This window comes from Podarcis melisellensis (genome assembly GCF_964234715.1).
Source record: "Podarcis melisellensis genome assembly, chromosome: 10".
In the NCBI taxonomy this organism is placed as follows: domain Eukaryota; kingdom Metazoa; phylum Chordata; class Lepidosauria; order Squamata; family Lacertidae; genus Podarcis; species Podarcis melisellensis.
Window position 1 is genome coordinate 41,499,071 of NC_138542.1, and position 13,513 is coordinate 41,512,583.

Sequence of the window (13,513 nt, forward strand, 5' to 3'; positions counted from 1 at the left end):
AACATGAGGGCTCCCCCACCCCAAAAAATAGCCCCAGGCCTTGGTCTGTTGAAAGTGAGTGTTTTGAAAAGATTTTTCACTGTTCTGTGTGCAGAAGACTGATCCTTGTTGCCCACCTAACACCTTTTGCCATTATGTTGATTGGCAGCTGTCCTGTTGGGAGCAATTTGCCTGATCTGCCAGGGGGTAAAAAGTATGGCAGTGCATTGGCAGCTGTTAACTAGGACGACAAAGCCAAAAACAGTGGAGGGAGATGGAATATATTATATCAATGTTTTAAAATCACACACAAACAAATGACACCTCAGTGTCACTGTATTTTTTTAATAAAGCAGTGAAATCTACAAAGATTGTGTGTCTTTTTCTAAGTAATCTTTTCTGGCAGCTGGATTGGCATTGCACTTTTTTTTAGAACCGAGTCATGCACTTCTACACACACACACACACACTCTCACAGAGAGAGAGAGAGAGAGACCCCCCACCTTTTCACATTTTTTGATATTCCAAACAGTATTCTTCGATATTTGTGTTGTGGTCCCAATGAAAATTGCAGTGCCTGTGAACTCTCCACCCCTGGAAGGTGCTGTTTCTTCAGGAAATGAGGCTGCCATGGCCACAAATTCAGCTTCCTTCTGGGAAGAAGAATACAGTGGTACCTCGGGTTAAGTGCTTAATTCGTTCCGGAGGTCCGTTCTTAGCCTGAAACTGTTCTTAACCTGAAACACCACTTTAGCTAATGGGGCCTCCCGCTGCCGCCGCAGCGCCAGAGCTCGATTTCTGTTCTCAACCTGAAGCAAAGTTCTTAACCTGAGGTACTATTTCTGGGTTAGCGGAGTCTGTAACCTAAAGCGTATGTAACCTGAAGCGTATGTAACCCGAGGTACCACTGTAGTGGCTCCAAGGGGAGGGGGTTTTCACCAGAACTGTGGGACAGAGAGGGCAGAGTTAAACCTCCCCCCTCTGTGCATCTTGTATCCAGTAACTCCCCCAAACTAAAAAGCATTACTTTAATAAGCAAGGGGAAGGGCCAGGGCTAGCACACTCATAAGAAAAGGTGAGCCAACATCCTCAGCTGGCAGGATCCTGGGGCAGCAGATCTGGCCTCCAAGGAATGCATTGCCCATGGCAGCTGCCATCGTGGCAGTGACAGCTGTGGTGAGCTCCTTGGAGGTTGGATCTGCCACCTCCTCGGCAGCCCTTCCCCCTCATGCTGCCTCTACAATGACCTATTGATGGATAGGAAGCTCTGCTGGTCTGAGCCCCCCATGTAGATCCTTTATTCCTCCCTTGTTACCAATGTAGATGTCTGCTCACCCCTTCTTGCATGGCTGGGGAGGAGGGAGATGTCATTTTTTTGTTTGCCTCAGATGCCAAAATGTCTTGGGCTGGCCCTGGGAAGGGTTGTACCTCGGCTGTAGAGCATCTGCTTTGCACACAGAAGATCCCAGGTTCAATCCTGACATCCTGTCCCCCTGTAAAAGGCAGCTCCCAACGTTCCTATGGATTTGGTGTTTTGTTTACTTTGGTCCCCACTTTGATTGTGGGGTTACATGGAGGCTAGGGATGTGTGGATCTGCCAGTTTTGGTTTCTCTCTGTATCTTCTTTTTCCAGGTTCAGCTCTTCACATTTTGCATTTTAAAGTGCTCGTTTCAGTGCTCATTTCTCCTCATATATTTGTATACAATTATGGCTCAGATGCACATTTTTTGCAAAGCAATCTTCCCTGTATATAATGTATGTCGTTTTCACCAACATATGCAGAACTGCATTGCAAGATACAAAGAAGTGTGAATTTTGAAGGACAGCTGTGTTTTGTTTTGCATTTTATTTCGGAAAGTGTGAATTATGTAGGTTCACCTTTAAATGCCAGCTGAATTGAATTTCTCTCTCATCTGTAATTGAGGCTCAACATGAAATATATGAGATGCTGATGTGATGGCACCGAGCAAGGTTTTGCATTCCACACAAATGGTCTAAGCCAATGGTGTCTGGAAGTGGGGTGGGGCAGCAGTGAGCCAAATGAGGGCTTAGAACATGCTGCAGAGTACAGTGGTACCTCGGATTACATACGCTTCAGGTTACATACGCTTCAGGTTACACACTCCGCTAACCCAGAAATAGTGCTTCAGGTTAAGAACTTTGCTTCAGGGTAAGAACAGAAATCATGCTCTGGCGGCACGGCAGCAGCAGGAAGCCCCATTAGCTAAAGTGGTGCTCAGGTTAAGAACAGTTTCAGGTTAAGTACGGACCTCCGGAACGAATTAAGTACTTAACCCGAGGTACCACTGTACTCCAAACTGCCCTAAACTTCTTAGCCGTGGCTAAGGGTTTCTTCACGACCTGATGTGGAAAGGATTGCCTGAAGGCTTTGAACAATTTTGACAGAGTTCAAAGAACTTCAATTAAAATTATGAATAATATTTGAAGACACACTCATAGGACTACCTAATTGAAAACAGATATAATTTCCCTCCTTTTGCCTTTTCCTTGTGGTATTTTTACACTGTATTGATTTTGTGACATGATGAAAAATAACAACACAGAGCTTTGGACAACGTATAGTTTGTCCAACAGCAAGCAAGAAGAATGCTGTGGCTCTGTTATCTCCTTCGCAAAGAAACTTTCTGAGTTATAAATAGATTGCTAATGACTGTCAGGTTCTTCATCTCTGAAACTTCCTTGTAGGTATCTCATTACAGAGCTAACATCATTAATAAAATAGATGGAATATTTCACAAGGGCAGGTTTTTTTTTAAAATTCTTTTTTACCTCAGTATCTGTGAGGAATATACCTAGCATATGCATAATTTTGAAGGCCATTTTAAAACTGTAATTCATCATAATTATCTCCATATTTTAATGGCAAAACACATTTAATTGCTTTTGACTGGGCTGGCATCATGATACAAAAGAGAAGTAATGGCAGATGGTCCTACTGTCAAATCTGCTACTCTTAACCCACAATAAAAAGTAGAACATGTTTCTGTGTCCCTGATGTGCTTTTAATACATGCATGGCCCAAAGTATACATTGTATGCAAATGCCTTTAACTGTAGCCCAAATGACCCGTTTGCTCCAGATTGCCCTCACCACGAATAGCTTTTCTTTGCTCAAACTGCTTGTGGTGAGAGCAATCTGGAGTGGAGGAAGAACATTACTCATTCCCCACTTTCCATTTCCCCTGTTAGAATTATCTCCACAAAGCAATTGAACCTGGTAGACCATGTGACAGCGGACACAATCAGAGAACGGCTTTGACTGGCTGGCTAAACCAGGTGAGGTAGCAGATGGGCCTCAAACCCTCAGTGAGTTAGGGACTTCCCATGGATGTGAAGACAGAGTCTGGTGGATTGATCAGACAAGACCAGTTGTGGGTCCCACAGTCAAGAAGATGGTTTCTGCACATTCTGTAGAAGGAAGCGAGGGGCAGATGGGGCTCATCAACCTGGGAAGATTATTCATCTAGGAGAAGGAAAGCTCTGACCTCCGCAGCTGTGTGGTATACTCATTCGTGAGAAAGGCTTCAGGAGTAAACTCTTTTACTGGAACTTAAGAGAACTAAGTTGTATGATCAAGAAAAGTCAATTCAATCACTTCAGAAGCTACAGAAGAAATGCTGGCCCTTGAACTTAAATGACAGCAACACTCGTCTTACCCCAAATAATCCAAAATGCAATTTATGATTGTTTAGTGGAAGTGGGTGTGGCAATAGTAAAAACAAGATCATTTATAGACAGCTTTAATTGACTAATATAACAAATCTTCCATCAGTGTGACATTATTCACCACCCACAGCAGTGTGGCAGTTGTAACTTCTTTTTGTTAATATTAATTGCTTAATCATTTTTATTTATATAGCTCTTAACTAGTGCCTGAAGCACTTTACATAAAAATAATTCAGTGAAATGTCATTTATAAAGTCTATTTAAAATTAACTTTTGAAGAGAAAAGAAAAGTTGAGTAAAGGGGGGAAAGATACACTACAGAGAATTCCCAGGGGGGAGATTGTGTTAGTTGGTTGATGCAAAAACACCACAGACTCATGAGGCACCTCAAAGCCCAATTAATTTATTATGGAGTAATCTTTTGTGGGCTACAGTTCACTTCATGAGGTGTATTGTGTGTTATCCTGAGTTGTATCTTACAAACACCTGCTAACTCAAGGTAACGTTCCATGCATCTGATGAAGTAGGCTGTAGTCCACAAATGTTGATGCCACACAAATGGAAGTAGAACAGAGTTTTTGGTGTTGAGGGCTCCATTCCATTTTAGGTAATCTGAGATATGTTTGAGCATTAGAGATAAGGCTATTGGTGACTTGCCATCATGGATATGTTGTACATCCACAGTCAGAGGCAGTGTGCCTATGGATGCCAGTTGCTGACAAGTGCAAGTGAGAGTGCTATTGAAGCCATACCCTGCTTGTGGGCTACCTATGGGCATCTGACTGGTCACTGTGAGAACAGGATGCTGAATTAAATGGGCCTTTGACCTGGTCCATCAGGGCTCTTCTTACGTAATCTGTTGGGGGCCACTTTCTGGCAGTGTGTTGAGACTAAAGCCAATTGTGGGTGGGGTCCAAGGTCCAAAGTGGTTGGATGCCACCCCCACTACCTTTTCTTGTTGGATCTTCCTGCATCTGGCATCACATGAACAGATGCCACATGATGTTGAACGTAAAGACAATTTCCCCAAGACAGAGTGTTGTTGGTTGACCGTAATAAACCTTGGGCTGACTGATTATAGAAAAGGAGCCCTACTTGCAGAAAACATTTAGCTAACGTGGATGTGCATTTCATACTTGTTATGCTCTGCTCATCAGTGCACCATTGAACTGGCTGCTGGCTTTGAGATGCAAATGCGGATGTATATCATTACCAGTCATGTGAGCTTTTGTTGGGGGTTAACCTGGATTGGGGGCTGTAAATTGTAGTGTTTAGATGATCATAGTTCAAGAAGTGGAAATATGAAGCAACCTTTTGCCCAGGCATGCAGCACCATCAACTCTCCCTTCATGGTGCAAGCAAACAAACTAGAAAATAACCATAGTTTTCCATTTTGGCCGAAGTGGGAACTCGTTGCCAGCCTCAGAACATGCAGGGATATTAAACCATGGTTCGAAGTCGGTTTAATCTTGTGAGCTCTTTGGAAGCTAGTAACCATAGTTTTGCAGTAATTAAATACTTGCTGGTTTGTTCACTCATGCTACAAAGTGGAAAGACTTGTTCATATCTTGGCTTATCAAGTTGAGATATGTTTATCCAAACCATCTCTGAAAAAATAACAAATTTAATTGTTTACATTCATTAGTTTCAATCATATAAAGAATGATTGATTGAAAATGAAGTGAAATTGAAAAAAAAGGGCAAATGGCAATCTGAAGTAAATAGAAATGTTAGAAGAAATCCATATAAGTATTTTATTGAGGTATGTCTGCTTTTGGCAGTGTTCTCTGGATAATGGCAGCGCAATTATTTCTCAAAATCAGTAACCACTTGCCAATTATAGTCAATTCCATGACTAGTGCCGGCAACAAATTAGGTTTAGTGTGCTTACATTTGCCCTCAGCTTCACGCTCCACATTTTGTCAGTGTTTTGACATGTTGTAGAAGGAACCGTAATGCAGATATATTGCTTAATACCCTCTCCCATGATAGTCAGTAGGTGTGCATAGCACACATTTTAAATTTATATGTTATGCCATACTGTTGAAACATTTCACTAGCAATATCATGAATAATTTTAGTAGAAGGTAGCAATTAAGTAATTATATAAAGTGTGAGTCTCAGAGAATTTCTGCTGAAGCAAGTCCTTTAAAATTAATAAAGCATTTCAAGATTTCCACTGTTAATTCCCACAATCGCAAAAAACCCCCAAAAACCTTAGCTGGTTACTGTTTTTAGCCTTCATTAAAGGCTCATAATTTCTCCAATGCATTTTTGATGGAGTTGTTTTAAAATTAAAGTTGTAAATGAAGCCATAGCAACCTAACACCAGTTAGAATACAACAGAATACTGTTGTTCATAAGGCAATAATGCATTTCCACTAACAAATTAGAAGCCAAAACATAGCCAAAACTTGTGCCTTTGTTTTTGCTTAGTTAACAGCCAGCAACCTCAGAAAATAATAAAGATGTTATCTAGTGGTACAAATGGATCATGTGTTATCCTGTTATAACTTAGACCATCTTCACATTGCTGCAGATGTCTGGGCTGTTTCACTAGAATGGAGCTTCATTAACTTCCCATTGCCACCCAACTGCTAGAGGGAGTGCACTGACTGAGACGTCTACCTCTACATGCAGTGACTTTGTCCCAATGTACTCACTTTTGCGATTCTATCTGCAACCACATCCCCAGATTACACGCCAACCAGTTCCCAAGTCTTCTTCCTTAGTTCTTCTCCCTGTTTTTACTATAAACAACTTCATAAGGATCTCTTTATATTTCTCCTTGTGCCCACCAGAATGACTGTAGCAGGACATTGGGAAAGGTCTCCTGACTTCTCCAATAACAACTGGTGCAGCTGCATTTGGCACCTGGCTTTAATGGAAAGGTGACAACACCAAACTTGATGCATTTGTCACAGTCTGGTTTCCACTTTTGACTTTTATAAACATGATAACTAAAGGCATCCAATCTGGTTTTTGGAGAGGCTGTGGATGATAATTTCTCCATTTGAAATGCTGTATCCTTCCTTTGATGCTTTCTGAATGCCGTACAGTATTTACTGTAACAGTACATTTGAGATATTGTTTACTCGGTAACATTTATTGTATGATTCAATATGAAACTACACCCACACACCCACACCACACAATATATATAATATAAAAAGGCCGACCCAAATGCGAAGACTTGGAAGGGTATTCATTAGCAAACTTGAAACTGTGGAATCTGGCCTTGACAAACTCTGGGAATTTCTAGTTCAAAGGGCTGGGGAAGACAATTGCCTCCTTTATGTGTTGATTCACACATTGTTATATATAGTCATCAGAAGTAGCTACTTGTCAGGAGAGAGTAACACCCATACTGCTCCAATTTTTCACTCATTTTATTGAATTCTGTTTTTCATTTGTGTTCTGCATAGTAGTAGCATACAATTCCCAAGCTTGCTTTGAACTCAGATCTTTAGATTACTTCATTTTCAGATAGTATGGCTTCATGCGCACATCTCAGATGTGAAAGTTTTAGTTGATATTGTTATATAAAAAAAATCCATGGTCTTTCAGGCTTATGGACTTGTACATGACAGACAGCAGACTTCAGCAATGCGCACAACCACACAATGCTTTCTAGCTTGAGTTTTCTCCAGGAACAGTAAGGCTCCAAAAACCTGTGTTGACAGGTAATGAGATTTAATTCACAGGAGAGGGAAGAATAAAACATCCATATTCATTACTTAATCAAATAAAAATACTTTCAGAGAATTCTGGGAATTCTCAACAGTTGCTTTGAAAGCCTCTCTTTGATAGCTGTAAACAAATTACCTTACGAATAACTTCTTAATCAAGGAAGAGCGGAGCTACTCTCTACTTGATCTTTCCCTTTGGGTGGTCCCAGTCAGAGCTGCAGTCCTGTGCCTGATGGCTTGGCTCCTGAAAAGCCGTATAGTATTATGCTGACAGCTGTAGACCTCTTTTTGTTAGGGATAACAGACATCCTGTGCTGAGGACAGCATCAAGCCCAGCTTGCAGTATGCCCAATTAGAGAAGCTAAAATCTCATTTGCTTCACCATGGGAGCCTCTGAAAGCACACCGTTTGGGCCTCATTACAGTATTTTTAACTTTACAAAAACAATTTCATTATGGAAATTAAAGGAAGCTTATTTGGTCTCTGTATTTACACTGAAGTGAATATACTCTACAAAAAAATCCAACCCACCTATCATCTCGAGTCCACCCCCTCCCCCGCTTTATCACAAAGTTTCTTTGAGAAACCGTTTTGCCCTCTAGCTTCAGTAAGAAAGCAACCATTTTGAAAGCAACTGGCTAGTATTAACACTGGAGACATCAAATAGGCAAGCTGCTGTTTGCCGCACTGGGAAGCTGAAAGTTCTCTTTTAAGACTAAGGCAGTGCTTTAATTTCCTCTCCAAGAATGTAATTGTTTTGGAACCTCTCCCAGTGGCAAGGGGTTGGGTGAGCAACCCCAAGGGAGGGAAGCAAGCTTGCAGAAATGATCCAAGTGCGAGATGAAACAGGCAGTCAAGAGGAAGCAGGAGCCAGTAACCAAAGGAACCAGGTGGGAGTGCAGCCCAAACTCTAGGATACAAACAACATCACTCTCTAGCATGTAGCCTCCAGCAACTGGTACAGTGGTACCTCGGGTTAAGAAATTTGTTCCGGAGGTCCGTTCTTAACCTGAAACTGTTCTTAACCTGAGGTACCACTTTAGCTAATGGGGCCTCCTGCTGCCGCCACGCCACCAGAGCACGTTTTCTGTTCTCATCCTGAAGCAAAGTTCTTAAGCCGAGGTACTATTTCTGGATTAGTGGAGTCTGTAACCTGAAGCGTCTGTAACCTGAAGCGTCTGTAACCCAAGGTACCACTGTATTTGGAAGCAGAGCAGAGCCATCTGAGTTAGTAGCCATTGGCAGTCTTCTCCATGAATTTGTCTAATACTCTTTGAAAGCCATCTAGGTGACCATGTGCTGAGTGAAGAAGCACTTTCTTTTATTTGTCCAGAATCTTTCAACATTGTGCTTCATTGGCTGTCCATGTCTTTCGACTTTCCCAGCTCCTCTCAAGACATACAACAAATTCTGTTTTCAAATCTGTCCAAATTCTGTGATATTCAATGACCAGAAATCTTACAAACTTATCCTTTTACAGTAGAGTCAGGAAAACTAATAAAATCAGGCTTCAATTTGATTCCTACAGCAACCATTATCACAATTACAAAGAAAATCTCAGGTCCGCTGAATACCATAAGGGTAACACGCCCTGTAATTTAGAGTTTAAATTAGTGTCTGGGTGGTTGATGTGTTCAGGACAAGCTTGAGAGTGGTTGTTTTGTTTGCTGGGGAGCATTATGGTTTATAAATATTGTTATTTCCTGCAGAATATCTCAATCTGTAGTCCTTTGTTGGAATGATCCTCTACCCATTAACCTGTGAACATGTTCAATGCAGCTGAGCAAAGCAAATTAATTTACAAGACTATGTTGAAACAAAATCTATATTTTATTTGGGAATCAGTGAGAGAGTGATATATCAGTAGTATGGGAGTTTAGACACCCCTAATTCTCAGTGCCAGAATTGCTATTTGCTCCAGATTTAGCTACATTCTTCCTCTTTTATTTTCTCTTGCATCACATTAAGTAGCTTTAAAAGTATATAAATAGGACTGGCACCAAATGATCTTTCTACTTTGTAGAAGCTTCAATATTTCCTCCATTTCCCCCGCTTATTAGGCTTCCTCTTTGATTGGAGACGCTGAAAGGTTGTTAATCATAATGAGTTTCTGCTTTCATGGCAACACATCTGTCTTTATCTTCAGAAGGTGCTAGCTAGTGCTCAGCATTTAAGAATACATTACTATATATTGTGTTTTGCCCAGGGATAATAATCTAGTGGGTCATCATCACTGGCAAAACCTTCATAGAAGTTGAGTTAGTATAACAAGCATGAAAATTATGTCCCTTCTTCCATTTCTCATTTATTTCTCCACATACAACACGTTTATGAGCTGATTTTTAATGAACTTTTACAAATGACCAAAGTTGTCTCCAAAACAAGAGCAAAAGACTTCTGCATACTTGAGCTCAGTGGACTTCTGAATAAACATGTTTAGGATCAAGGTATTAGCTCTCCATTATGTTGACTGAATGAATCATGATAGAACAGTGCTAAATAAAGCTGTGTGCAAATGTACTCTCAAAGTTCTGGCTCCATTGGCTTAAACCGAATAGAAGAAATCTGATATTTTTTCTAGTTCTCACCCAAGAAAAGGAAGGGCACATTGTAGAATTTTCTCTGAATAATCTTCATCATCTTTTATGTGTGTGACAGTGCCATTTTCCTGCCCCTGCAGTTCCCTGAAACAATACCATGTGCAGGGCATTGTGTCAGATGCAAATATTGATGTACTATTTCCTCAGTTTGCTTTCAGGGAATCTGGGTAGCAACTCTGTTCTGGACAGCTGCAACAGCCTCAAAATCTGTGGTGGAAGAAGAACTCTTTGTGAAATATAAGCTTAGTATGACAGGGCTCTTATTACACCTATGATCTTCATATAACAGTAAATTCAACTGCAATTTTTATTATGTTTTTTTACATGTTAAGATGTATGTGTTAGGGAAATGATAGCAATGATACGTATTTACTGGACACTAGGGTTTCGTATGCACAATAATTTATTCTAGAATCAATGGAGACTCAGTACTTGCTTTTTTCCATGTAGTCCACACACAATCTAGAACTATTGCATATTTTTTGGCCCTGAAAAGCTCTTTTTGAGAAGCTGGTCTCCTTGTGGCTTCAGGCACAGTAAAGCCATGGGGTGGAGGAGCAGGTGGTAAAGACCAAGACACCCAGAAGAATAAGTTTGGCATGGGCATTGGGCACATATCAAATGATCAACCAGCCTGCTTGATATGCTGCCAGTTAATGGATGAGAGTTGGCCAAAATTTGGAGTCCCCTTATGGTACAAACTGCTTCCCATTGACCCTGTCAGGTCAATGGTAACAAGTGCTATGACCCGTCACCCCCTGACTGGGATTATGGGCAGAAAGCACCACCTAATGGTGATCCCCTGGTGGGATGGTGCAGGCTATCCTTTCTCTTCTCTTCCCTGCCTCCTAAGGATCCAGCCCAGTGCCTCTCCCGCCACAAGAGTTGAGGGGGAATGCCCCAACTCACTGCCACATCTGAAGCTCCTGTAACCATCCACACAGACCACTGTGAATGTCCACCAACCAGAGAGATGCACATTGCCCAATTATTCTCTTCTGAATTATACTGATGGATGTTGCCTCATCGGTTAGTTCTCTGAGAACTAGCAGCTTCCAATGAATCATTTTGTTGACCTTCTCTGGGCTTCATTGACCATGCCAGGGTTTATGCCCCCCCCAGCCCCAACCCCTGAGGAGTTCCAGCCTGATGACCACCATCTGTGGGAATTCAGCTTTCATGGTGTCCAATTAGCATGTAAGGCTAAGGATGATTCCCTTTTGCCTGCCTAGATCATTTTCACCAAGTTGTATGATGATATAATCAGAAGGCTCTTGGCTGTAATACATGACATGACTGATAGCATGAATTCGTCCCCCATCATGTCTCAAATTCCATTCCACCCTCTCACTCAAATGGTGTAGACACCACCCACATGACAGCGTGTAACCACTGTGCCTACAAATCCATATTGATCTGTGTGCCAGGCCTCTAGGAGGAAGAATTTAACAAAGAGTAAGCTTCTGAATCCATTTCTGAATTGCCCGGATCCTGGGGGTGGGGGCACTCTACTCTGCTGCCAACATGGCTGCCCCATGGCTACCTGACCAGACAATCACATTCTTGCTCTAGAGTTCCCAGTTTGGGGTGATGAAATAAACTCAGGAATCTCTGTAATAATTTAAAGGTATGTTGAAGTGACCTTTAACTACAATAAAGGAAAGGGGGGATTTTATCAGGTCAATCTAGAGTGGAAGGGGTTGCTATGCTATTATTCAAATTCTGGTGTGTGTTTTTTTAAGGAATTTGACAACTGAAATGGTCTTCAGTAAACCATTTAGTATTCTGCCAGACTGACAGAAAATAGTCTTCCTTTCTGTATAACTTGGCAAATTATTCTGGAAAAGCACCGTCTCTTCAGTTTTCTGAAAGAAATAAGATAATTCCAGATAAGTTATAGGTCAGACAGATGTAAGGATATAACCTTGAACAGCACTCAATCCTTTTTTATGATATAATAAAACGTCAACATGAAGTTTATGAATCAAGCAATTTTATCATTGTAGAGAGGGGGAGTGAAGCAGGCATTTAATTTGAAATAGAGATAGCATGCACGTAGAATATTCCAGAATGCTGTGAGGTTTTTTATGTTTCCTCTGAACCTCTTTAAGTGTTAAGTCAACAGTAGTCTACACAAATGGATTATCAGATCTGAGCAACAGCAAGAAAAACTCTGCATAGATATGGTGGAGACTTAGGAGAAGTGAGATGTAGAGCTGAAAATCCTGCCTGTGAGATAAGATGTTATCCTTTAGTATTAAGGGAATCTGTAGTTCTGTCAAAGGGCCAACGATCTTCTCAGTTTTTAATAAGACCAAGTTTTGTCTTTCTAGAAAAAGGGTCCCATGCTTCAAACAGCAAATATCATAAAATGAAAGGGAAGCAGACTGGGAAAAACTGATAAACATCTTCCCATAGAAAGATTGCAGTTGAATAGTGTAACAGAACTTTTCCAAGGAGTAGGTCCCAGTTACAAACTGTAATGCCAAACTGGAAGAGAGATTTGGGAAGAATCTTGGTTTTACACAGTCTTACATTCTCCACTGTAATGGTTCCAGGTCTGATTATTGGAGTCTCTAATTAAATATTAACTAAGAATGTTGAGAATGTGTGGCTAGATAGACCACCATTCAGAATCAGTTTATGGTCAGATTCAGATCATACAATTGAAATCTTTCAGGTTTTCCCACATTCAAAGGCATTAATAAGAAAAGTCTTGCTGATCAGGCTAAATACAAATGAAGTATCCTGTTCCCCACAACAGCTAACCTAACATGAGAGGAGTAGTCCTTTCCTATGTTTTTTTTCTCAGCCTCCTAAGATGGTGGTTGCATATAACGTCAGGATTAGTAGCCAATGTTAGCCTTATTTTCAGTGTATTTGATCCACTTTCAAAGTAGTAGAAGTTAGTGGCTATCATCACATATTGTGGCAGTGAACCCCATTAGTTTATTGTGTACTATGTGAAAAAGTAGATTCCAGAGGCAGCTTATAGGCAAATTGAGTAATAACCATTGATAGCCTGATCATCTTTGAATTTGTCTAATTCTCTTTGGAAACCATAGTTCAGCTATGTGCTAGTGCTATGTCCAATAATCACAGCAGACGTAGATCACAAAGACTTTATTCTAAAATAAGAAGCAACAACCATAGCAACACTGAACAAGTATGCCTAGACCAATTCATTCTCCATTGTTAGTTCTTTTTATAGACTGACTTCCTTCAGCCGGCTATTATTCCCAGCTGTGTTAAGAGAAGATGTAAAGGGCAACTTCATACTATATCACCATAGCCAGGTATGCTCTATGAAGTGTGCCTTCTCAAGAGTATCAGTGGTTGGTGATGGCTCAGAGGAATGTTCACCTGGTGGACTGAATGAGATTTACTGAATGAGATTTCCCCTCACATTCCCTTGTGTGTTTATGTCTTTTCCATTGCTTCAGCTTTGCTGTGCAGAGCTTTGTTTGATGGATGACTGGCTACAAAGCAGTTTGTCTGATTACTTGAGAGGTGAGGGAAAGGGGTAGTCAATCCAGTTGAACCAGAAGAAGACATGTT

General features: G+C 41.0%; 2 long non-coding RNA genes across 4 annotated transcripts in view; one reads left to right on the forward strand and one right to left on the reverse strand.

Annotated features, from left to right (window-relative positions):
- LOC309379403 overlaps positions 1–13,252 on the forward strand; it is a 43,669-nt gene extending 30,417 nt beyond the window's left edge. For all 3 annotated transcript variants that reach the window (XR_014172477.1, XR_014172478.1, XR_014172479.1), the window contains one exon: positions 13,167–13,252. This is a non-coding gene — a long non-coding RNA (uncharacterized lncRNA). The remainder of the gene's footprint in view (positions 1–13,166) is intronic.
- LOC309379406 overlaps positions 1–13,513 on the reverse strand; it is a 356,632-nt gene that overhangs the window by 186,972 nt on the left and 156,147 nt on the right. The gene's annotated exons all lie outside the window — the stretch shown is intronic.